Source organism: Phascolarctos cinereus, unplaced genomic scaffold, assembly GCF_003287225.1.
Source record: "Phascolarctos cinereus isolate Bilbo 61053 unplaced genomic scaffold, phaCin_HiC Scaffold_726;HRSCAF=1367, whole genome shotgun sequence".
NCBI lineage: Eukaryota > Metazoa > Chordata > Mammalia > Diprotodontia > Phascolarctidae > Phascolarctos > Phascolarctos cinereus.
Window position 1 is genome coordinate 347,303,691 of NW_027556098.1, and position 27,054 is coordinate 347,330,744.

The 27,054-nt window shown below is 40.4% G+C and overlaps 1 protein-coding gene and 1 long non-coding RNA gene across 10 annotated transcripts in view; one reads left to right on the forward strand and one right to left on the reverse strand.

Annotated features, from left to right (window-relative positions):
* Nucleotides 1-13,692, reverse strand: part of LOC110195228 (butyrophilin-like protein 2) — a 55,031-nt gene extending 41,339 nt beyond the window's left edge. For 3 of the 8 annotated variants that reach the window (XM_020967873.2, XM_078156982.1, XM_020967866.2), the window contains exons 1-2: nt 13,602-13,689; nt 8,614-8,781 (exon numbers count right to left, since the gene is read on the reverse strand). The gene's annotated coding sequence lies outside the window, so the exon portion shown is untranslated. Of the gene's footprint in view, nt 1-8,613; nt 8,782-13,601 lie in introns of all 8 variants that reach the window. The other 5 variants (XM_020967872.2, XM_020967871.2, XM_020967864.2 and 2 more) reach the window with 3 other exon arrangements.
* Nucleotides 2,011-26,732, forward strand: LOC110195231 (uncharacterized). Of its 2 annotated transcripts, XR_013487822.1 has the most exons (4): nt 2,011-3,468; nt 12,676-17,618; nt 18,759-19,103; nt 25,406-26,732. It is a non-coding gene; the product is annotated as an uncharacterized LOC110195231 (long non-coding RNA). The 2 variants fall into 2 exon arrangements; XR_002320851.2 differs by lacking the exon at nt 12,676-17,618 and having other exon boundaries at nt 2,088-3,468.
* The last annotated feature ends 322 nt before the right edge of the window (nt 26,733-27,054 follow it).

Sequence of the window (27,054 nt, forward strand, 5' to 3'; positions counted from 1 at the left end):
GTCTTTCTGGTGGTTCCTCCTATCGGTTCTAATTCTTACAACATCACTAATGTGAAAATATGTTTAATAGGAATGTACATATATGTATATATATAGCCTATATCAGATTGTGCACCATCTTGGGGAGGGAGGACAGATAGACAAAGGGGGATTTTACATCTTCAGAGCAATTCCCTCTCACCCCTCCCTTCCTTCCTTGCTCAGGATGCCTGTGTTTCTTCTATCACTAACATGACATGATATAATATAACATAACATGTATCTATATACTATCAAGATAAGAAAAGTCCCATTATTCAACATAGTGTCTGGGTCAAGACATCTTGTCCTTGGCAGAAGAATACTCCTGGTCATCTCCATTCAGCCTTATAATTGCTGATACAGGAAGGCGCATTTTGAGTTTACTCAGAGAGCAAAGCTAAAACATGTTTGTTATGCCAGAGCATGCAAGGTATTCTGGTAGGTTAAGCTCAGAGTGAGTCAAAATGTACTTCCCCTGATTGGCCAGTCCTGGTCTTAGGCCTTTCTCAGGTGACGGGGATTCAAAATGGTTTGGGGAGGGGTTCACATTGGACATAGGGAGATTAAGATGCCTGTGGGACACCCCGTTGAAGATATCTAAAAAAGATCAGCAATTCAGAACTGGAACTCAGGACAGAGCTTAAGGCTGGGAATCATCTGCATAGAAATGATAAATAAATCCATCTGAATCAAGATTACTAAGTGACACAGCACAGAAGAAGAAGAGAAGAGTGCTCAGGAAAAAGTATTGAGGAGCACCAACGATCAGTGAATGAAACCTCCATGAAGATCTAGTAAAGGAGCCTGAGAAGGAGCAGCCCGTCAGAAGGAGAACCAGGAGAGAGCAATGTCCCTAAAACCTAGAGAGCAGGGAGAGTCAAGGAGGAGAGGGCGTCAAAGGCAGCTCAGAAGTCAGGAAGTATAAAAAGGGAGAGAAAGGTCATTGGATTTGGCAGTCAGTCAGTCATAGGCAACTTTGGAGGAAACAGGTGCAGTTGAATGATGAGGATTGCAGGGGGTTCAGAGGTAAATGAGAAGAGAGGAAGTGAGACACCTCATGGAGATGTCTTTGTCAAGAAATGAAGCTCTATCACCTACATTTCTGAATAAACCTTTCACCCCAGCTTACATGTATTAGGAGCAATATCCCTACTCTCAAGACTGGTCAAGCTATTTTTTCCTTACAATGCAGTGAAAACACCTCAGGCTTTAACTGCCCCAGGAAACTCAAGTTTCAGACTATTGAAATACACCTCCTGGTTTCCAGAGTATGGAACAGTCACAGGGAGTTCCAAGGTGGACTTTGATGCTTGGCTAGCAGACGACTGAGGGCAACTCAGAGGCTGAGGGGTTTAGTTTGGCTGCATCAACTTGAGATGTTCCTCAGTGAATCCTTATCGAATGTCCTTCTGCTGCTATGGCTAAGGAAGTCTCTTCCTGTTAACTGCTGAATGAGTGTTTCTTCATGTTCTCACATCAAACTGGAATTACAACGAGACTGTCCTGAGTCAGGCTCAACCCAAAACACTCTCCCAGGAGCCCATCCCCTCTAGCAAAAAATACGAAAGAAGGGGGAAAAAAATCCAGATCAACAAACACAACTGACATGTGAAAAATCCTACCTGATATACGGTGTTCCACGTCCCCAGCCCCAAAGTGTGCTACAAAGGAGGGGAGGCATATATCCTTCTGTTAGGGGCTCAGGCTTGGTCATTGTAATTCCCCGGTCTTGTTTCTATTTCTTTGATCATCATTCTTTCCAGTACTCTTTTGCAGTCTGTGTATTTTCTTTTCCTGGGGCTGCCAATTTCACTTTGTGTCAGTTTATAAGTTTATATATCTGATTGATAAATCTTATAAGGAAAGATCTTCCATGTCCCCTGTATGACTCTAAACATTGGGCTATAAGCCAGAGTGTGGTTATCTATGTTGACCTGAGAATTTAGCCAGTTCTCAGGGGATGTGCTCTGGGAACCTGGCCAGTTCATCAGAACATATCAAGTTAATTAATATTCTAAGATGTTTTGCTTGCTCCAGGAACTTAGCCAGTTCCTGGACCAAGTAAAAGCATCTACTAGAATCGGGGACACCTCTGGCCCGGGGCCTTCTTTGTTAGAGGCCCTATTTAAATCCTAATTGGGAAAGCCATCTTTGGATTCTCACCCACGGAGAGGACGCTCTGCCGATACTTTCCCAATTGGGACCCTGAAAGCTGTACCCCAGGAATCCCCAGCTTGGACTTCAGGTGTTGATGCTTCCCTGAATTGGTGATGTTTTCTTATATTATTACTATCCTTTGTATTCTTAGCCTGACTATAGTCATATTGCTAATTGTATCTTGCTGTAAATCTACCTTTTCTATACCTATATTATAATCTTAATTAAAGCTACCTTCACTTCCCTCTCTAGGAGTATGTCTTATTGTAGGAGCAAATCTGAACCACATTTTTCTTCCTTAATCACACAATATCATATTTGTCACTTCATATAGGATAATAATATTCCATACATGTGTATACCACCATTTGTTTAAGCTTTCTCCACTTGAAGAGACTGTATTTTGTTTCCACTTCCTTGCTACAACAACAAAAAGAGACATAAAATCTTGGTTCCTATCGGGTAGTTCATTCTTTCTTTTCTTTTGTGTGTGTCTGTACGGGTGAGATGAGGGACCCCAGCTCCGTGAAACTCTGACTTCTGTTCCTGGATCAGCTGTAACTCTGCTCTGGACCCACTTCTGGGCAAATCACTTTCCTTCCTGTGACCCACTTCTCTTTCTTGACTGCTTTGTATAGTCAGAAAGGGAGGTAGGCTTTTTAGGGTCTGGAGTGTTAGCGATGGGGACAGGAAGTCAATAGCTGCCATCAATGGCCTTAAGAGAAGCATCAGCCTCTGCTCCATCCCTGTTGTTTTTGGTCAGTGGTTTCAGTCGTGTCTGAATCTTTGTGATCCCATTTTGGGTTTTCTTGTCAAAGATACTGGATTGCCAAATGGCAAAGCGATTTACCATTTCCTTCTCCAGATCATTTGACAGATGAGGAAACTGAGGCAAACAAGGTTAAGTGATTTGCCCAGGGTCACACTGCTAATAAGTTTCTGTATAGAAAATAAAATAAAATAAGTCCTCCACATGGAAAAGTTATAGGCTGCATCAGAATACGTGCCCCTTAAATGACCTCTGTTGGCCATGGCCTGGAACATGGCTAGAAGAGAAAAACAACTAATTTTAAAACATTGTTATGCTCCAGATGTGTTCCCACAATGACAGGCTCCTGGCCAGATTTTTCCTTCAAAATAAAGTTATGCCTAGACTTCTTTGTCTTAACTTCCTTATAAAACCGGGAGGTTCCTTTTTTATCATTTGAAGGCTCATCCGCAGGATGGACGTATCACTCTGGACCTTCTGATCAGGACTGAAACAGGACTTCCCACCTAACTGACCCAGATGTAAGTACTTCCCTGATTTGGTCATGTATATAAACTTTTATCTATATTGATAAGCAATAAACTATAATTTTCATTCTATATTTCTTATTTGTTATGTGAGCGTATATTATTGTAATTGCAACGTGAACCAAAGGCACATTGCATTAGTAATATAGTTGCCGATGCTGGATTTAAGCTCAAGTCTTCCTGACCGAAGGACAGCACCCTATTCACTGAACTGCCTAGCTGCCCAGTCCATCTCTGCCCAGAGGTAACTTATAAGGGTAGAAGGCACCCAGACTCCTGGGCTAGTATTAACCTGGCCTTTATACTATGACTATGTAGCTGAGTATTTTAAAAGCAGGGGTTAGTTGGGCAGAGAGCCAGGTGAGCTGTCTGTGTGGCAGGGTAGTTCAGCTCATTGGGGAGTATTAGAGTCTGGTTATCTGGATAGAAAGGCCTGTCTGGTGTTCTATGCTGGATCTCCGCTGCGTAATATTGGGAAGGATCTGACCAACTCATTGCTACGGTGGAATGACAGAGGATGGCCTAATATGGCAGTCCCTTCCAGAAGCGTCTTGACTTTAACAGGACTGGAATGAATGGAGAATCTTTGAGAGTTGACAGACTTACCTTCTGGACCTGGCTCTGCCATCAACCCCCTGGGTGACTACAGGCAAATCCTTTCCCCCTCTCTTTCAGCCTCCACTTGGTCATTTTCCACATTGCCTCCTGATGCTGCCCCACTCTCCAAAAAGGACCTCCAGGCCATGCCACTAGCCTTGACCCTCTCTGAGACCATGCAGCCTCCTCTTCACTGGGCTACTTTCCACTCTGATTTTTTGAGCACATCAGCCACCTCCTCCCCCTGCTCCCAAACACTCTCTTTCCTTTCTAAGTCTTTCTCTGAGCCTGTGATTTTGCTTCTGGGAATAGCATGTCAATGGACTACCCTACTCACTATCTTTTGACTTCCCAAACCACAGCTCCCTTCCCTGGCCACCACTTCACTTTCCTGTTGTATCTCCTATTGGAATGTAAGCTCCTTGAGAACAGGAACTGTCTCATTTTTGTGTTTTGTGCCCAATGCTTGGCATATAGTATGTGCTTAATAAATGGCTTTCTTTTCTTTTTAGCTATTCATTCATCTATCTGGTTAGGTACTTCATTATTTATTTGTTCATTCTCTGGGCCTCCATTTGTTCCTGTATAAAATGAGAGATTTTCACAAAGTGATCTCTGAGGTTCCTTGTGGCTCTAACAATCTGTGTTTTCCAGTTCATTCAGTCTCTTTCATCCTAGATTTTATGCCTTCAAGTCCCTTTCTGTAATTCTAGCACTAACATTTTATATTCTGTGCTTTAAAGTTCAAGCCCTTACACTCTATGGTCTATGTTCTGAAGTCCCTTAAATTACATTCATTCTCTGTCTTAGATTCTAGGTCCCCTCCCACTTTTGGCACGATGCGTTCTAAGGATCCTGACAATTTATGTTCTAAGGTCCTTTTCATCTCTGATTTTCTATATTTTAAGGCCCCTCCCAGCTTTGATATTCCATTTTACTTTGAAGAAATGGATAGAGCAATGGATTTGGAGTCAAGAAACCTGGTTTTGAATCCTCCTGGGTAATCACAGATAAATTATTAACCCTTTAAAAATCCTCAGTTTCATCAACTTTAAAACAGGTACAAATGCCTGTACAACCTACTGAACAGGGTTGTGATGAAAGTGCTTTCAAGCCTCAAAGCAGTATATGACTGTTGAGTGATTTAGTTCTGAGGTCATTCTTCACTCTGACATTCAGAATAAATATCTTCTAAGGATCTTTTCAACTCTAATGTTCTGTTCTAGGTCCTCTGTAGATTTACGATGACATGGCCTCTAAGGTCCCTTCCAGCTTTGAGTCTGTGACCCTATTCTATGGATTTTTTTCTTTATATAATTACTGACTTGTCAGCAGCAGTGTAAGCCTTTGTCTTGGTTCAGGATGGGGTCTTGAATGATATAGGATACTTTTTCATGGTAATTTTTTTGGATGAGGGTAGATGCTTCCAGATAATACAGGCCTTTGATGCTTTTATCTGTCTATATGAGGTATCCCCTGGAGGATTTAAATAATTTGAGAAATAGTCATTGTTCATGGGCAGACAGGGCTATTATAACAAAAATGACAATTTTATCTAAACTAATTTATTTTGAGTGCCATCCCAATTAAGTTACTAAAAATTATTTTACTGAATTAGAAAAAAATACAAAATTAGTTTAGAAAAACAAAAATTCAAGAATATCAAAGGAACTAATGAAAAAAAGTAAAAGAAGGAGGTTCAGCAGCATCAGATCTTAAATCATATCATAAGGCAGTAATTATCAAAACTATCTGGTACTGGCTAAGAAATAGAAAGATCAATGAAACAGAGTGGACATACAATTTATGACAACAAATTAATAACCTTTTACTTGACAAGTGTAAAGACTTAAGATTTTTGGGATAAGAATTCATTACTTGATAAAAAAAAAGTGTTGGGAAAACTGGAAAGCAGTATGGCAAAAACTGGGCATAGACCTATATCTTACACCATTTACCAAAATAAGGTCAAAATGGATATATAACTTATATAAAGAGAGAGATATCACAAGAAAATTAGAAGAGCATAGAACATATATAACTTACCAGACCTATGAATAGGTGAACAATTCATGAATAAACAAGAGACAGAGAGAACAAAGTTAGGTGTAAAATGGATAATTTCAATTACATTAAATTAAAAGCTGTTTGTACAAATAAAATAAATGTCAGCAACATCAGAAGGAAAGCAGAAAATTGGGGGAAATTTTATAGATACTTTCTCAGATAAATCTCTAAAGCATTACTGATTAGAGAAATGCAAATTAAAACAACCTTGAGATATCATTTTACACCCACCAGATTAGCTAAAATGACTGAAGGAAAAGCAACAAATATTGAAGGGATTGTCAAAAAATTGGGATACTAATTCATTGTAGCTGGAATTGTGAACTGATCCAATCATTTTCAAGAGTGATCTGGAATAATGCCCAGTTTTTAAACTGCCTATACCCTTTGATCCAGCAATACCACTACTGGGTCTATTTCCAAAGATGATTAGAGAAAAAGGAAAAGAATCTATATGTTCTAAAATGTTTATAGCAGCTCTCTTTGTGGTGGCAAAGAACTGGACATCGCAGGGATACCTATTAATTGGGGAATGGCTGAACAAGTTGAGATATGTGATTGTGATGGAATACTACAGTGCTATAAGAAATGATGAGCTCAATGATCTTACAAAAACACGGAAAGACTTGCACGAAATAATGAAAAGCAAAATGAGCAGAACCAAGAGAATATCATATAGAGAACAGCAATGTTGTTTTAAGAATGACATTGAGCAAATAAGTCATTCTATTATAAATATCCAAATTTACTATAAAGGACATATGAAGAAAGATGTTCTCTGCATCCAGAAAAAGAACTGATAAATAGAAGTTTGCATAGAATAATTTTACATATATATATGTGTGTGTGTGTGTGTGTGTGTGTGTGTGTGTGTGTGTATATGCATACACACACACACACACACCCATACCTATTTGTGTCTCAAGGTAGCCATATCTAGGGGGAAGAAGGGGGCAAGAAAGGGAAAAAAAAGAAATGTACATGATAACTTTATTATATATTTAAAAGGAATAGCAAGCTTTACATAATAGATTTGCAGTTTCATAGTTTTAATTATATTATGTTATAGAAATGCTTGTTTTATTTTCCATGAATTAAATTAAAAATAAAATAAATAAATGTGCAAAAATGGGGATGGGGGAGAAAGATGGTACCTTACCCCCTACGGCAGTATATGCCTTGCCTGGCATGGTTCTGCTTCCCTTTTCTCTGGGTGAGACTTTTTTTTGTTTCTCTCAAATTTTACCCTCCTTGCCTTCAAAATCTTTCCATGTTGAAAGTATAATGGGTTGCCTTGTGAGTGGAGGAAATTCTTTTTTTCTTTTTTGGCTAGGCAATGGGGTTAAGTGACTTGCCCAGGGTCACACAGCTAGTAAGTGTTATGTGTCTGAGGCCAGATTTGAACTCAGGTCCTCCTGAATCCAGGGCCAGTGCTCTATCCACTGTGCCACCTAGCTGCCCCAGAGTGGAGGAAATTCTTAAGGGACCTAGAGAGAAGCAAACACTTCCCCAAGTCCACGAATCTTCAGCTATGCCTGAATACCCCTCCTGAGCACACCCTGAGCACACCATCCCTATGAAGAGAAAAATTGGGGGTTGGGGGGCAGACAGTGAGGGTAGAGTAGGGAGACAGCTCCTTAGCCCCTCTGTTCCTGGTGGAAGTCCTACCCATTCCAAGTACCATTTCATTCTTTAAGAGATTAGCCCTCCTAAACTACTCAAACTTTCCTGTAGAGTAGAGGTTTAGGAGTGGGTGTGGACGATGAGCTTGGGCTGAGAATGAGCCTGGAAGGACCAAAGGCCCCACTCCCTGCTCAGCTGCTTGTCCTTAGTTCTGAGACCAGGAGATGCTTTGCTGGCAGAGCTTGAGTACCCTAGGGTAGGGAGGGTGAATTTTAGTCACCTGGATGAAAGGGCAATGGACTGGGAGACTGGAGACCTGGGTCCTTATCCCTCCTCTGACCCTGATGCCAGACTTGTTTCTTCTTCTGGAAAATGAAGGAGTTGGATGATGTCTCAGAGGCCCCTTCCAGCGCTATCTGTGAGTCTATGAGATGTGGGCTCCATTTGATGCTGCCTTAGCTCAGTCTCAGTGTAAGAATGAGGTGAATGAACCTGCCTGCTTCAGTCACCTTGAGCAAAGCATTGTCCTCTCTTGGGCCCCACTCCCAGCTCTGCAGGAGTTGGACTAGATAAGTGGATGGATGTATAGTTAGAGAGATGAATGGATACATAGATGAATGGATGGATAGATAGAGCATCTGGTAAGCAAGTAATATTTACCAGGCACTACGCTAAGGTCTAGGAAAAATAAATACAAGCAGTGATGATCACTAAGGTCCCCTCCAGCTCTTTCATGACACTTTCAATCAATTGCTAAGTATTTACCAAGCACCTACTATTTGCATGGCACCATGTAAAGAATTGGAATTGAAAAGCCAAAAGGGAAACAGACCCCACCTTCCAGGAGCTTACATTCTATTGCAGGGAAAACTTGACAGTTTAGAAGAATCACTTTTAAGCCATATTTCAGATCCTTCTCTCAAAGTATCTGTTTGAGGTACAGGTTACCACATCAATCCCACCTCCCAGGTATCAGACTTCTGGGATGTCAAGATGTAAAGAAACAGCTGACCTTAGCACCTAGTGATAAAAAATAATTAATTAAATTTGAAAGACTTGAGAACTCTGATCAGTGCAATGACAAACTCTGATTTTAGGGTATTAATAATGAAACCTGCTACCCACTTTCTGACAGAGAGGTGATGGACTCAATGTGCAGAATGAGACACACATCCTGAGATGCATGTCAAGATGAGAATTTGTTTTGTTTGACTATGCATATTTGTTAGAAGAGCTTAGTTTTTCTTTCAGGAGAGGGAGAGTTTAAAGACAGGAAGAGTTAGGGTCAGGACAGCAAAAAAAAGAAAAAGAAGAGGGTTATTGAGGTATCTTTTTTTTAATATGCAAAGAAGAGAACAGAAAGAAGTCCATAAAAAAACACAGACAAGCAAGACAGCCTTAAAACTGTAGATTAAAGTTGTTACATATTCAAAAAGAAAATCAGCCTAACTGTACATAATAGAGGCCTGTAGCAATTTCATTCCTAATCCTCCTTTTCTGTTTTAGTTTATATATGGAAATGGCCATTTTGGGGGGGTTAAGTTCAGAATAAAAATATAATTTTTTTCCAAAAAAAAATAATTAGTTTAAATAGGAAGCTACCAAATGGCCTGCTTCTAGACAACTTTGCCACCAGCAGCTTTGGGCTGTCCCAAGGTCTCTGACCTCTAACCAGAGTCCATGTCTCCAAATATAGACACCTTTTATGTCTCAACCACCTCAGTGGCTTATGGTGCTTTTTCTAGGAACAACAAATTCCTAATGTTGGGTGGGATAGATCAAGAAGTCCTCTTCTCCTCACCCCCACTTTCAACAGTACTGCCGTATGTTACTTTTGGTCCTGTTGACTAGAATACAGAACAGTTGTTTTGTGGGTAGAAACCTAAAGGAAAGGTCCTGCTTGGGGGGGGGGGGCGGAATTAAGCTCCAGTGGACACCTCAGTTAAAGACTCTGAGTTGACAAAATCCCTGAAAGCACAAGGCACTAATAATAATAATAGTTAGCATTAATATAGCACTTTAAGATTTTCAAAGCATTGTATGAAGATTACCGCATTTGATCACTTTTCAAGAGGGGACATCACTGAGATTTATCCAATTTAACCTATTTGTAATTGAGCCTCTCATGTCAGAGGTAGAAAGGGTTATCAAACCCTTAAATTTGCAGATGGTGAAACTGAAATTAGAGAAGAGCCAAGTACCTGCCCGGGTTCACCTTCAAGTTTGTTTGGGGGCTGACTCTGTTTAGATGGGATGCAGGGACAGTGATTAGTTGAGGAAAGAGGAATTATACCAAGACAGGATTTGCAGAAGAGAGAAGCATATCAGAGGAAACCTGGGTTCTAGACCTGCTTTTACCACATACTGGCTGTGGGACTTTGAGCTATTCGTTTCTGCTCTCTGGGCCTCAGTTTCCTCATCTGTAGGTTGAAGGGGCTGGACAAACTTACCACTAATGTCCCTCATAGCTCTGACCATCTCTAAGTCTATAAGGAGACATGAGTCATTAGGAAAACAGAAATGGATTTCCACTGGAAAAACAACCAAAGAACCAGTAGAGATGATCTTATTGTGAACCCAAAGGTGACAAGAAGTATGATTCCATGAGATATTTGGTTATTTTGTCTGGCAGGGCAACTGATTTCTCCCCATAATGAGGGAGGATCTGAGAACTCCTAGAGTCTAAGCTCTTTTGGGACACAGTGCAGCCAGGCAGATAATTCTAGCCCACAGACATTTTAATATATTTTTTTAACTCACTAGATCCTACTAACTAAGATCAAAGTAAGGTCTTTGAAGGCCAGGAGTTTAATTTTTTTGCTTTTTTCCTTTTGCACTAAAGCAATCACCTGATACGCAGTAGGTGCTTTATAAAATCTTATGGATTACATGAAGGTCTGTGTCCCGAGTCTTTATCTGCCTTAGGGTTAGAAAGTCCATTTGACACTCATCAATTCCTGATTGTGAGTCTGCAATTGTGTCATTTCAGGGGTTGACTTTTAACAAAATTAAAAGGACTGTTTGCATCTTAGAACATCTTAGAACACAATAATCTTTGAGGTTTACCAAGGATATGAATCTGGACAAGCCCCAAAACTAATGGGACATGGGAATTTTCTCTTTTCTGGTTCTGGTTCCTGTCTTTATCATGTATATACAACTGGCAAGAAGACTCAGACTTTGAGTTGCCCTTACTTGATGGGCAGAGCAAGCTCCTAGAAAAAATTGGAAGGACTGGAATCAATAGCACAATCCATAGGTTTAGCTTTGATAAGTAGGAAGAGGTGTTTGTCAGAGACTTGAAAATGGAAGAGGACAAGTGAATTTGTCTAGTGGATTTGAAGATTTTATATTTAAGTTTTCCCTTAATTACATATAAAAAACAATTTTTTACATTTGTTTCTTAAAACTTTGAGTTCCAAATTCTCTACCTCATTCACTTCCCTCCCCATTCATTCAGAAGGCAAGGAATTTGATATAGGTTATCTATATGCAGTCACCCAAAATATATTTACATACCTGGTGGATTTGAAGGAAAAAGAGACAAAGGTCTGGGAATTGCATGGGGCTAAAGGAACAGCTGCTGAGAGGAATATTGAGTCAATGAAAAATTAAAGATTCTCCTGTGACTATAAGGGAGATATTGATAATTAGATCAGAATTGGCAGGGAATTGAGTTGGCTTGGTGGAGTGACTTTCTCAGTAGCACAGGAGCAGAAAGAGACAGAGCACATGGTGGGGGTAGCCCAGGGCTGAAGATTGCAGGGCAGGAGCAGCAGTAGGACAAGGAGCTGCAGCAGCAGCAAGGAATTCTAAGCTGGAGGACACTGCATGGCTGAACTATCTAACAATAAAGATGAGATGGTGAAAGGAGGGATGGAGGATAGAGAGGAAAGAGGGGATTGTGAATCACTCTGAGTAGGAAGAGCAGATTTCAGAGGAGTAGGGCAAGGGTATGACAGAAGGACAGGAAGGTCAGAGATTTGTCTTTTCTCAGGAGCTCCCATTTCTTTAGTGCTCTTGGGACTGCATAGCTTTGGCCTCACAACAACCCTGGGAGGCAAAATTAGGAAGGAAGGAAGGAAGAAAGGAAGGAAGGAAGGAAGGAAGGAAGGAAGGAAGGAAGGAAGGAAGGAAGGAAGGAAGGAAGGAAGGAAGGAAGTAGGAAGGAAGGAAGGAAGGATTTATTAAGCTCCTATTATGTATCAGGCACTGTGTTTATATGCATTATATTATTTGATCCTTACAACAACCCTGGAAACTAAAGTGCTATTACTATTACCACACAACTAGTCAGTGACTGAAGTCAGATTTGAATTTCTGCCATCCCAACTCCAGTCCCAGCACTCTATCCACTGCACCATGTGGCTGCCTCCATGGAAGGAAAACAAAGAAGGAAGGAACCAACTCTTTATTAACTACTGTGTACCAAATGGGGAGCTAGGCGGTAAAGTGAATAGAGTTCTGGGACTGAAGTCAGGAAGACTCATCTTCTTGAGTTCAAATTTGGCCTGAGACATTTAAGTGACTCTGGGAAAGTCACTTAATCATATTTATCTCAGTTTCCACATCTGTAAAATGATCTGGAGAAGGAAATAGCAAACCACTCTTTTTTCTTTCCCAAGAAAACCCCAAATGGGTTCATGAAGAGTTGGACTTGATTGAACAACAGCATTATTTCCAACCGGGATGAAGGACATTTTCATGTGCCAATCATTTGCTAATTAAGGAATTTCAACCATTTATCAAAAGTTTGGTCCAAAGAAACAAACAGAGTCAGTTTCCCCCTTAACCAAAGGTTTGTCTTAAGAACAAACAGAATGGGATTCCCCCTTACCAAAGGTTTGACTAAGGAGCAAATGGAATCAGGCTGTATATGTGCTATAACATGCTTATTTATTCTCATTAAACCAGATAATCATGCATTCGTGGGAGTCAGAAAATAATTCAGAACTCAGAGGTAAGCAAGTTGAAGAAGACCCTTTTTACACTTAGAACAACCCAGGCTGTCTGTGTCAACCAGACTTGTAGTCTCCATATTTGTTAACCATAATATGAGAAAGGAATTTTCTGAATAGGATAGATTATAAATACAATAAGAGAAATGTCAAAGTATCAACTGAAATTAGAGTTCCAGGATGTCTGTGTTCCTTCTATCATTAACATGACATACCATAACTTAACATATGTCCATAAAATACCAAGATAAGAAAAGTCCCATTATTCAAGATAGTGTCTGGTTCAAGCTGCCTTGTCCTTAGCCGTCATAAACAGATGAATGCTCCTAGTCAGCTTCATCCGGCCTTGTAGTTGCTGACACAGGAAGTAGCATTTCGGGTTCACTCAGAAAGAAGGGCAAAGCATGCCCGTTATGCCAAAGCACACAAAGCATTATAGAAGGTTAAGCTCAGAGAGGGCCAAAATTGTCTTTCTCCTGATTGGCCAATCAAGGTTTTAGGCCTTTCTCAAGTGATGGGGGCTCAAAATGGTTCACAGGAAAGCGAGGCACAGAGAAGAGAAAGTAGTTCCCTGAGACCACACAGCTTCTAAGTAGAAAGGCAGGATTCTTAGATCAAGACTAGATCTCGGTCCAATATGCCAGACTGCCCCCCAAGCTTCCTCTTATAATTCAATCCTTCTCTTAGACATTGTGGTCAGAGAGGCTGATAACTGACTAGCTGCACTTCCCAAGTTTCTGAGAAATAGCTATACCCCAGAGAAGAGTGACCACTAGGAAAATAAATGATAGCCCTTTCCAGCAAAGCTCCTTCCAACAAATGGACTACCCCAGCCCACCCAGAAGGTAGACAGGGACGTCTTTTGAGGACTCTGTAACTCACCTTGGTTTCTGCTGAATAACAATCTTCTGGGCTCCTTCTCAGTCAGAGAGGAGAAGAGAATTCATCCCATCAGGAAGAGAAAGGTCTGTTCTCTGGAATCAGAGGATCTGTGTTAAAATCCTGCCTCTGAGAATTACTGTCTGTGGGACTCTCAGAAGTCATTTTACCCTCCATGGGCCATAACTTACATATCTACAAATTGAGGGAGGCAGCTGGGTGGCACAATGGATAGAGCTCCAGCCTTAGAATCAGAAGGACCTGAGTTCAAATCTGGCCTCAGACACATGACACTTAATAGCTTAGGTTGAATTCTTTCGGGGCAAGTCACTTAACCCCGATTGTCTCACCAAAAAAACAAAAACAAAACAAATTGAGGGAGCTTGACCTGATATCCTCTGAGGTCCCTTTCAGTTATTGATGTAGGCGGCTAAGCAGCTTGGTTCCAAGAATGCTGGGCTTGGAGTCAGGAAGATCCAAGTTCAAATTTGAATTGCCCTCTTAACAGCTGTAGAACCCAGGCTAAGTCAACATCTTCTTGAGGCTGTTTCAAGTTGTTATGGAAAATAAGAAATTAAGTATAGCCAGAAAGCCAAAACAGGATGTGGAAATTTTTCAAGCCTATATAAATAAAAAAATAGCTACACTTTCAAGTGATAGGGTAGTTATGGGAAAAGGAAACTAAAGCAACAACTGAGAGTTATTTCATCCAATCGTATGCCAATAAATCTGACAATCTAAGTGAAACGGATGAATATTTTAAAAAATCTAAATTTCCCAGAATATCAGAAGAGGAAATAGAATACTTAAATTCTCCCCTCCCACATTCACAAGCAAGTAGAGATTTGAAATTACTTCCTTCTATTCCTTTGCCAACCTTAGACTCTTAGACTCTGCTTTCTTTAAGATTTCACTTCTGTCACCACTATCAGAAGGCCTTTCCTGGTTCCTGCAGCTTCTAGGACTGTGTCCTAGCATTGATGAAGGTGGGATCTGGACCCCCCCAAAAAAAAAAAAACTCTGGACTTTCCCACATAGCCACATCTATAGATTTTACCTGAGGCTATAATCCCATCAACTAGCCTTTCATTATGTCCAAACCCAATCTCCCAATTCTCTGTTACAGTTTACCCTAGCCTGGCCCTCCATTTTCTTACCTCCAGATGTCCCCAGGCCACTTCTCACCCTTAATCTTAACTAGGCTTCATTCTCCCTTAGCCAGGTGGTCCAGGTCCCTGGCATTCTATTACCTCACAGTCCCCACAGACTACTTGGCTACTCCTAGATCTCTCTCACAGTTTTTCTGCATATAAGGTCCATCTTGTCTCCATTAAGGCTCTCAGATTCTTAAAATCTAGCTAATAGCTCACTAATGTTCAGACTCCTTAAGAGTCAGCCCAATATGGTGGATGTTTTAATAAACCTTGTCTCTGGCTTAAAGAAGGCTTGGGTTGAATTCTTCTGGACAGGACCCACGTATTCTTATTTTGGGATCCCAGCAACCCTAAACTCCTAGCCCTTAACATTTTGGTGGCCCATATGGGGAAAACTGTTTAACCTCAAGTTATTCTCTAACCAAGACTGGAAAGAATATAAGCCTCTCCCCCTTCTTTCTTGCCCTGCAGTTGGGGTTGCTCTCCAAGTACCTAGGAAGGCTTGGAGATGCTTTTCGGGCAGACAATTATGAGGCTGTCTCACACTCAGTCTGATGCTCTCAGGCTCTCAGTCCACTGGTTTCGTTTGAGGCCATGGCCTGGATACACCTTCTGCAGAATAGAGAACAAGAACAGACACCCTGTCTGGAAGTGTATGCCTAATTCTGTCAATTCTCTCAGCACTAGGGAACTGGGGAAACTGCAGGTGCTTTTTGATTCCCTGAGCCTTACTTACTCCCTTCCCTCTACACCCCTGGATCCTCTTTCATGGAGGTTACAGGAAAAAGTTAGAACAACTAAAAACATCTTAGCAGATTCTGGAGGTTTTGTGATTGATCATTAAGGAGTTTTGAAACACCTGTACAACCTGGTCACTCCCTTCCCTTGAGTCAAGAAGGTATCTGTTAATCTCTCTCATAGAAGAGAGTTTCACCTTTTCCCCCTCACCTTTGATTTTGCCCTGCCCCACCTGGAGAAAGGAAGGAGAGGGGAGGGGCAGCAGATGCAGCAGGGACCTCACGGGCAATGGCCTTGGGCCCTAGGGCAACCTTTGCCTGGAAACATCACCCAGGTTCAGCACATCCTGCTCAAGGTAAAGAAGCTAGCCTGTGGACCTGGGTAAGCACGCTCTTCTAAAGTTGTAGCTTTCACTGTTAATAATGAGATGTTGATTCTCTGTGTAAAGTGATTTGGAAATTCATTTAGTAAAACGGAAGTCACCTAATTGGTAATGGGTTTATTTGAAGTTTCAAATTGGTGAACTTCTTGTATCAGTTATGTCAAGCAACTTTTGATAATTTGGTTACTGGTAAAATAATTTGGCTATTGTTGGTTATTGTTTTAATGTGTAAACTTAAATTTAAATTTGAGATGTAAATCCTGGAAAAGTTTTTCCTAAGCTGTGATTAGTGAAACTTGCTGTTTAAGATAAAAGCTCATGGGATTTTATTTTGAGTTGTCTAATGGATCATTATCCATTGATAATCAATAATCCACCATCTCAGAGAAATACCACAAGCTACTCAGAGAATGTGATACTGGTGGGAAGTCAATATCGGGAAAAGCTGAGAGGACAATTTTAGCCTCAGTGTAAGATGGGGTCCTCCTGGCTGTCCCTATTATGTTCCTTTGAAAAGGAATGTTATCCACCTAGCTATTCCTGAGTCTGGCTATGAGGTGGATTTGATACTGTATGGTTGGAAAACCGAATTATGTGAATCCAAACAGAGCTAAGGATATTTTATCCTGTCATATCTGATCCCTGCAATCTTTTCTGTCCGATTTGTATCTTCAGGGCTTACAGACCATTCACCTACAGTTGGTAGCAAATAGCAGTTACCAGTCAATGTGTCCCCATTGTTCCCTGGTTGCAGCCTGCGCTTGGTTCCAGTCAACCTCTTCTTTGGGACCCCCTCAATGCAGGGACAGCTCTATGCCCTTTGCCAGCAGGAAGCAGTGCTTTTAGTCACACACCTAATAGAGTACAGGACAGGGAAACAGTGACCTTTCCTTAGATCATACTACCTTGGAAGCACCAAAACTTTCAGACCCCCAAAACTAGCTCTGAATACAGCAGCACAAAAACCCTGAAATTTGAGACAGTACTTCCTCCACCCTGAGCCCAACTTTCACATGAAGTCAAAAGTCAATAAATAGACTGAAAAAATGAGCAAACAACAAAAGAAGAACCTGGACATAACAAGTTACTACAGTGACAGTAAAGATCAAAACACAAACTTAGAAGAACACAACAAAGTCAAAAGAGCTACATATAAAGCCTCAAAGAAAAATATGACACATACATCTGCCCAACAACAATTCTGAGAAAAGCTCAAAAAGGATTTTAAAAATAAAATAAGGGAGGTAGAGAAAATTGGGGGAAAAAAATGAGAGTGATGCAAAAAAATTATGAAAAGAGAATTAGCAGCTTGGTATAGGAGGCTAAAAAAGTACTGAAGAAAGTAACACCTTAAAAAGCAAAATTGGCCAAAAGCTAAAAGATGCACAAAAATTCACTGAAAAGAACAACTCCTTAAAAAGCAGGATTAGTCAAATGGAAAAAGAGATGCCAAAAATCACTGAAAAAAAAGAACTCCTTAAAAGCGACAAAGACAGGAATGGGCTGTATCTTCTGAAGCTTCCATCTTCATCAAAGAAAATTACCATGGGAAGGTAGCCTGTATCATTCAAAACCCCATCCTGAATCAAGAAAAAGCATGTACGCTACACTGACGGTTTAGTAATCCTGAAATCATTCACAGAATAGGATCAGAGAATTAAAGCTGGAAGGGACCTCAGAGGGCACTTTTTCAAACTCCTTCATTTTACAAGAGAAGAAATTGAAGCCTAGAGAATGAATAAACAAGTAAGTAACAAAGCACTTAACTAGATAGTTAATTGAATAACTAGAAATAAAAGAAAACCATTTATGACGTACATACTCTACGCCAAGCACTGGATACACAAATATAAAAGTGAGACAGTCCCTGCCCTCAAAGAACTTATTTTCCAACAGGAAGAGAGAAGTGATACATGGGGAAGGGAGCTGTGGTTTGGGGAGCTTGAGAAGTAGGACAGTAGGGCAGTCCATTTTCATACTTTCCCCAGAGGCAATAGTTGGTATCGATTTCATTACAGTGCTCAGAGCAAGATATGGAAAGGTAAGGAGAGTGTTTTTCTGTGAAGACGGGAGGAGATGATGTGGCCGCTGCACCAGGGTGGAAAATGACCAAGAGAAGGATTCTGAAAGATGGGGAAGTACTTGCCTGCAATCACACAGGAGGGTGATGGCAGAGCCAGGTCCCAGAAGCTAATTTTCCCAGCTTTCACAAAGTCTCTGTTGATTACAGTTCTAGGAGTGTCCTGTTACTTCTAGACATTTCTGGGAGGGACTGGCATATTAAGCCATCTTCTACCATAATACCTTAGCTGGAATGAATGGATTAGACCATTTCTAATTTGCCAGGGGAGATACAGAACAGGACATCAGACAGACCAATCCATCTATTCAGATGACCAGACTCCCAAACTCCCCAGTAAGCTGAACTCCTCCTCCTCATAGAGATTTTACTTGGCTCTCTGGACCACCCTCCTTCTAACTCAGATGCACAAATAGTGTATAAGGGCCTGACAAATACCAGCCCAGGAACCTGGGCTCCCTCTGTAGTTATAAGTCATCTATGGGTAATGGTAGAGCAGAAGTTAATGCAACACCTCCCTTAAGGCCATTGATGGCAACTGGTGCCTTCCTGTCCCTATCCCTAACCCTCTAGCATCCAAAAAGCTTCCCTCCCTTTCTGACTATACAAAGTAGTCAGGAAAGAAAATGTCATTCTAGAAGAGGATCCCAGGAAGGAAAGGGATTTGGCTAGAAGTGGGCCCACAGCAGAGCAGCAGCTGATCCAGAAATAAGACTTTCTTCTGCTGCAACCCCCCGACCACAGAAACAAATACTCTTAATCCTGGGCCTACACTGTCCTCTAATTTTCTTCTGCTTTGTCCCTAGAGCACCAGAAACGACCATTGTCAGTGACCTGCCCAGCTTATTCAGGCCAAGCAGGGGGAAGACGTCACACTCTCTGTGAACTCTCCCCCAAGATGGACACTCGGGACATGACTGTGAACTGGTTCAGAAACCAGACCCTCGTGTACAGGTACCCGAATGGGGAGAGCTTGGAGGAATCCCAGGGCACTTAGTTCCAGGGGAGGACGGAGCTGCCCAAACATGACATGGCTGAGGAGGCGATCTTGAGGATCCAGCAGGTCCAGGTCTCTGACTCTGGTCCATATACTTGCCATTTCCAGTCACCTGGCTGGAATAATGAAGCCTGCATTGAACTACAGGTAGCAGGTAGGCTCTGAATGGTTTATGAGTTTCTTCTGAATCTCAGAAGTATTTCTAATAAGTTCGGGGATGAAACAAGGATGTCCATTATTATCATTGTTATTCAGTATTGTGCTAGAAATGTTAGCTTTCCCAATAAGAAGGAATTAGAATAAACAATGAAGAAACAAAGCTATCACTCTTTACAGATGATATGATGGTATACATAGAGAATCCTAGAGAATCAACTAAAAAACTATTTGAAATAATCAACAACTTTAGCAAATTTGCAGGATATAAATTAAACCCACATAAATCATCAGCATTTCCAAATATTACTAATAAAGCCCAGCAGCAAGAGATAAAAAGAGAAATTCCATTTAAAGTAACTGTAGACAATATAAAATATTTGGGAGTCTACTTGCCAAGACAAACCCAGAAATTATATGAATACAATTACAAAACACTTTTCACACAAATAAAGTCAGTTCTAAATAGTTGGAAAAATATCAGTTGCTCATGGGTAGGCCGAGGTAATATAACAATACAATTCTACCTTAATTAATTTACTTATTCAGCGGCATACCAATCAAATGACCAAAAATATTTTATAGGGGCAGCTAGGTGGATCAGTGGATAGAGCTCCAGCCTTGGAGTCAGAAGGACCTGAGTTTAAATCCGGCCTCAGACACTTGACCCTTACTACCTGTGTGACCCTGGGCAAGTCATTCAACCCTGATGGCCTCACCAAAAAACAAAACAAAAAATTTTTATAGAGCTAGAAAAAATACTAACAAAATTCATCTGGAAGAACAAAAGGTCCAGAATTTCAAGGGAATTAATGAAAAGAAACACAATGGAAGGTGGCCTAGCCATACCAGATCTAAAACTGTATTATAAAGCAGCGATCATCAAAATTACTTGATACTGGCTAAGAAATAGTGGTGGATCAGTGGAATAGGTTAGGTGCATAAGACACAGTAGTCAATGACTATTGTAATCTATTGTTTGATAAACCCAAAGACTCCAGCTTCTGGGATTAGAACTCACTATTTCACAAATATTGCTGGGAAAACTGGAAAACAGTATGACACAAAGTAGGTATACACCACCATTTTAAATTGGATCTATATTTAATTTGACCCAAGATAAGGTCAGCATGAGTATACAATTTAGACATAAAGGGTGATACTATAAGCAAATTAGGAGAGCAAGAAATAATTTACCTGTCAGATCTATGGAGAACAGAAGACTTTATGACCAAATAAGACATAGAGAACAATATGAAATGCAAAATGGATAATTTCAATTACATTAAATTAAAAAGGCTCTGCACAAACAAAGCCAATGCAATCAAAATTAGAAGGGAAGCAGAAAGCTGGGAAATAATTTTTGCAGACATTGTTTCTGATGAAGGCCTCATTTATAAAATATATAGAGAACTGAATCAAATTTATAAGAATACAAATCATTCCCCAATTGATAAATAGTCAAAGGATATGAACAGACAGTTTTCAGAGGAAGAAATTAAAGCTATCTATAGTCATATGAAAAAATGCTCTGAATCACTATTGATTAGAGAAATGCAAATCAAAACAAATATGAGTTACCACATCACACATATCAGATTGGCTTACATGACAAAACAGGGAATTGATAAATGTTGGAGATGTGGGAAAATTTGAATATTAATGCATTGTTGGTGGAGTCGTGAACTGATCCAACCATTCTGGAGAGCAATTTGGAACTGTGCCCAAAGGGCCATAAAACTGTGCATACCCTTTAATCCCGCAATACCACTACTAGGTCTGTTTCCCAAAGGGATCATAAAAAAAGGAAAAAGACTCACATGTACAAAAATATTTATAGCAGCTCTTTCTGTGGTAGCAAAGAATTGGAAATTGAAGAGATGCACACCAATCGGGAAATGGCTGAACAATTTGTGGTATAGGAATGTAATGGAATACTATTGTTCCATATGATGAGCAGGCAGAATTCATAAAAACATGAAAGACTTACATGAACTGATGCTGAGTGAAGTGAGCAGAACCAGGAGAACATTGTATACAGTAACAGAAACATTGTGTGATGACCAACATCTGTATCACAAATTACAATATGGAGTGATCAATTTCTATTCAAGAATCCAGTTTTTTCTTGTTTGTCAAAATCTGGCCCAAGATCTCCATTCCCTTTGTCATTTCCACTACCTTTTTTAGGATGAAATTACCATAAGTCAAGTTAAACGTGAAAATTTTTTATATTCTTTTTATTGATGTCTTGTCTTTACAGCACCTTCATTTCTGAATCTATCCTTTCCCATTTCCTTGGTATCAGGCCATCACTTGAAACAAATATCAAAGAAGACAAAAAGTGGTTGAATAAAACTAACTGAATCTAACATTATGCAACCACATCTGACAGTATGTACTATTCCATACCCATAGTCCCCCACCACTGCCATGAAGGGAGAGAGCTGCATTTTCTCAACTCTTCTCTGAAGCACAACTTGATTAATATTAGCAGAAAGAACATTGTAGGAGATGTCTTTGTAGTTACTGCTATGTCACTACCATATAATTCTTCCATGCCAGGTTTGCGATCCATTTTTCAGGTTCCTTCTCTAATTCTTCCAGGTGGTCTATAAGATGGCCCCACGGCAATGTCTCTCCTGTTATCCTCTTCATTGCTCCTCCCCCAAATGCTCTCCATGGTGCTTTTCTTTCCCCTTTCTTATATTTACTCACTTGAGCGTATCTTCTTAATATGCCATCCTATAGCCCTCTCCCTGTGCTGTCATTCAGTATTTGCATTTAAACAGTTGTAGGGAAACAGCAAGACTTTCTGCTGGTTAAGATGCCATGAAAATGCCAAATTTTCTCCCTTCCTCCCTCCCCACCCACCCTCATTGAAAAGGCGAGCAACTCAATACAGGTTATACGTGTGTAGTCATGCAAAACACTTCCATAGCAGTCATGTTGTGAAAAAGTAACTGTATTTCCCTTTATCTTATCCCGCTCCCCATTTATTCTATTCTCTCATTTGACCCTGTCCCTCCTCAGAAGCGTTTGCTTCTGATTACCCCCTCCCTCAATCTGCCCTCCCCTCTATCATCCCCCTGCTCCCTGAGAAACGTTTTGGACATGACTGTGGACAGGGCCTAGGGAGGATCCTCCTGACTCTATTTCCTCATTGTGCTATTTCCTTTCTGAAAAGGAAAATTCCCACCTGGTTAATTCTGAGCCTTTGCTTTTAACATTTGGTGACTATATGATTGGCTGTCAGATATGACTCATGCCTGGAATCAAACAGAACTAAGGAAGCTTTCCCCTCTGTTGTGATATATGATATTGTCATAACTATGTCCCTATTTTTCCTTTTATAACAAATTTCTATAATGAAGAAGTTTTGTAAGTCCAATGCTGCATCTATTAAATAATAGATTGATACTGGGACATCTCTGAGTCACTATAATAGGATGAAAGTATGAATATCTTACAAGTTTAACCTGTATTTGCGATCAAATAATAATCTAGGGATGATAGCCTCCTAAGGGAAAATGAATAGACAAAGTAATGACAAAGATGTAATGTGATAGTTTTCTAGTTAAATGGAATAGTAAATTTTGAGAAAAGTAATAAGATTAGGCTGTTTTATCTAAGAACTATATATAGATGTATATGATTTGATTGGCTTCTAAAACTTCTTTATCATGGAAATTCAGGCTTGAGCATGTTTTGGTAATAAGTTCTCAAAATTGGATTTTACATATAAATTTTATGGACAAAGGTAAAGAAAGTGAAATTACTTTCTCACTATTAAAGTATGTTTCTGATAATTTTAAAAGGCAGAAGTGCTCATTTTATGGTTGGATCCTCAAATTTTTAAAGATTCTTGTATCAGGTACAGGATTTGGGTAAGGAGAGAAACAGCAAACGGTATATAAACTGAAATTCTCTGAAGTTTCAAAATTGGAGAATCACATTGAAATGATTGCACTAAATTATATTAAGTCAGAATTATCTAGGAACCTCTAAATTTGGAATGAAAGAAGCAGAACCCCCTTTAGAGCTGCCCTGAGAACAAAGCCTATTGTCCAAGAAAAGATATCTAGGGACCAGATAACTACATAAATGTCTGGGACTCAAAAAGTGCTGATTAAATGGACATTGAAAATGGGTTACTGAGATACAAGGAGACTTGATGTTAATTAACATAGGTGATAATGCTTGTATTGCTTTGTATGGTTTATGTTTAAGTTCTCTTCGTTACCTTGGTGACATATAAATCTCCCTTCTCAAAACTAGTCTATTGTGAGCCCTCTAAGTAGTTTGATCTGTACCTGACTTAACGTAATCACACAATTATGGTCAATATGAGAAAAACTTTATTGCATTGTTTGAACCTAGCCCTGTGTGGCTGGGAAACTGGACCATCTCTATGTGCCTTTAACTAAGGACCTATGTTATGTTCACTAGAAATTCAGATCCAAAGATTAATACCAGGAGTTTTCTCTCAATTGTCAACTCATATGTCTTCTAAGGGTCCCTACTGGGTCCTTCTGACCACAGTTGCCAAATTAGTGTGTGTGTGGACTCCTGGACCATCTGAAGACAGCCTTTGCTCAAAGTGAATGTCCATTGGAGGCCTTGCCCTTCGGCTTCATAAGTGCCCAAGAAGATGACATCTGAGGCAGAGGGCTCCACCATGAATCCAGACCAGACCTGCGAGAAGGGATTCCCTTTCTTGATCCTTCCATGCCATATGCTGCTTGTCCATATCTCTTGGCTGCCTCAGCCTTGGTTTTGGTTTGCTTGTCTGTAGGATTTTCTTTCACTACACCCCTCATTTCCCCTTCTTCAGGCTCCATTTTGGTCTCCTTTTACTTGCTTTTGGTTGTGTTTCAATGGCTGCTCATCATTATGAGCACACTAACACTCTTCCTGACTATCATCCCTGGGTATGTTCAGTTCCCTTTCCCCCAGAGTGGGGGATTTAATAAGATCACTCCTTCTTTCTCATGCTGGGGTACTTTCTGTCCTCACTTTTGCCTTACTTGGGGCTCGAATGGGGTTGCCTTCGGCCCAGAGATGCTTTGCTATGTGGTGAGTAAAGTAATGCTCTCCATGGTACTTCCACCTCGGGCTAGGATCCACCTTGGACAGAGGAGGTTGTGAAAATAAGGTGACCCCATGGTCAAATAAGGAAAAGCTGCTAGAACTTCCGTTTGCACTCTCTGAGGAAGAGTAGGGTTTTCCCCATACCTTTTGTTTTGGTGCAAGTGGCACCAAAGATACCCCTTTTACCAAAAGGAGAGGATATGAGACCTGTTTGAGCCTCTCATTAACCTAAGAGGGACAAAAACCTGGACTGGCCAATCAGAGAGGATGATTTGAGCCCTCCTGGACTGACATACCAACAATGTTGTGCAGGATCTCTGAGTGAGCCCCAAATCCTTTTGCTATGTGAACAACCACAAGGCCAGATTGAGCTTGCACAGACATCCTGAGTCAGGGGCACTCCCTTGCTTCATGGCTTTATAATCTGGGCAGCCTAACCCCAGAGTAAGCTCAGTTCTGACTGTAGCTCCCATGTAGGCATGCCGCCCATTTGAGAGAAATAAACACCCATTAAAACTAATTCTGCTTGTCTTCCCAAGACCAAACTCTGGAGGTTGACAATATATGCATATATGTGTAAAATGTATTCTACATACACACTTCTATTTTCCAGTTCTTTTTCTGGATGTAGATAGTGTCCTTCTTCATATGTCCTTTATGGTTAATTTGGTTAATTATAATACTCAAAATAACTTATTCATTCAAAGTCATTCATAGAATAATATTTCTGTTACTGTACACAATGTTCTCTTGGTTCTGCTGATCCCACTCTTTGTTATTTCATGCAAGTCCTTCTATGTTTTTGTAAGATCATTAAGCTCATCATTTCTTATAGCACAGTAGTTTGCCATCAAAACCATGGACCACAACTTGTTCAACCATTCCTCTATTAATGAGCATCCCTGAAATTTCCAGTCCTTTGCCACCACAAAAAGAACACAATAAACATTTTAGAATATAAAGGTTCTGATTCTGATTCTTCTTTCACAACATGACTAATTTGTTTAACATGAATGTACATGTATAACCTATATTGGATTGCTTTCTGTCTGAGGGAAATGGGAGGGAAGGGAAGAAGGGAGGAAAATTTGGAACTCAAAATCTTACAAAAGCAAATATTGGAAATTATCTTTACATGTAACTGGGGGGGGGGAATAAAATACTATTAAGTTTTTTTAAAAAGAACATATGTGTTATTTTCCTATACAGCTTCTTGGAGCCAGAGGTGAAATTTGGGTGAACCAGGTGGACACCAAAGGTGGATAAGCAGCCCTGAGTAGGGATCAACAGCCTTCACTCCAGGGGTACTATTCTTCCCTGAAAACAACCTATATCCCCTCAGGAAGGGTTATTGTTGTTTGTCCTTCATTCTCCAAGAGACCAAAACATCAGGGAGGTGGGGCCAGGATATGTAAGTGAATTGGATTTAAGTGAGGAAAGACTGTACAAAGTCACCAGCCTCACTTTCTCTTCCAGAACCATCTGGGCCTGCTGTCAAAATATAGATCAGGACAACTAGAGATAGCCCAGGATGCAGTGGGACTTTGGCCTTTTTAAGCTAAGGTCTTTAAGAAGTCTCAGTTTGACTGAAGCAATGCCCATTCGGTGATTAAGACTAAAGAAATGAGGCAGAGAATGGCTAGTCAATGGCTCTTTGCTAGTCAAAAAAAAATTGGCCAGGGTTTCCAGCCAAAATAGAGACAGTTGCTGTTTATGTTCACTCCGAGCCAATCAGGGCCCAAATAATGACCAAGTGGAGCTTGGCTTCGGACCTATTGTTAGCCAATCAGTTATTTGAGTTTAAGGCTGGTCCTTAAGAAAAAAGGTTTCAGAGATCAAAATTTGCATTCCTTTTGGGCAGAGCACCTGCAGGTAAGAGTATAAGGTATGATACCCTATGTGGACAAGAGGGAAGGGAAAAATAAAATAAAGAAAAAAGAGAGAGAGAAAGACAGAGAGAGAGAGAGAGAGAGAGAGAGAGAGAGAGAGAGAGAGAGAGAGAGAGAGAGAGAGAGAGAGAGAGAGAGAGAGAGAGAGAAAGAGAGAAAGAGGTTGGTTTTTGTCCTTTGTTCTCAAAGAGGACCATACCATCAGGGAGGTGATACCATGACATGCAAGTGAACTGGATTTAAGTGAAAGAGAGCTGCGCAGGTCAGTAGCCCTCCATTCTCCTCCAAAGCCATCTGGGTCCAGTGGCCAGATATAGATCAGGGAGACTGCTGATGGCCCTGGATGCAGGAAGGGAAAGGGGGCACAAAACAAGGCCCTGTTCTGTAGTCATATTGCCCAGCCTTCCCCTTCCTGTTTCAAGAAAGGATCAATAGATTCTCCAGCTGGTGGCCTGTGGGGAAGCAGGAACTTCTCAGGAGAGGGAGGGGGGTCCCTGCTGCTTCTCTGTCCTCCTTCTAGAGCTGGACACGATGGAATAATCTCTACTGTCAATAAAACAAAATCAGTTGTTTTATAAGGGTTAGCAATATCTTGATGAAGTAAGTGTAAATGAAGAAATAAGAAATAAAAACCATTTAAAACCACACAGACTTATTTTCTAAAATATAAACATTTTAAAGCAATTACAACTGATTTTCTAAAGGATAAGGAAATGGACTTGGGATTTCATTGGTCTAGAGAATTCTGGAGGAGGGACTTTCACTAGCAATGCTAGTCTGTGCCTCCTCTGTTCCCTCTAAACTTACAGAGCACTGAGAGGTAGGTGACCAGCCCAAGGTCACACAGCCAGGATGTGTGAAAATAAAACTGGAAAAGGATCAGTAAGAACAAAATTAGAGAGAAGATAAAAATAAGTGACATATACTAATGAAATCTTAAGTAAATGCATTTAAAATTTGTTCTCTAAA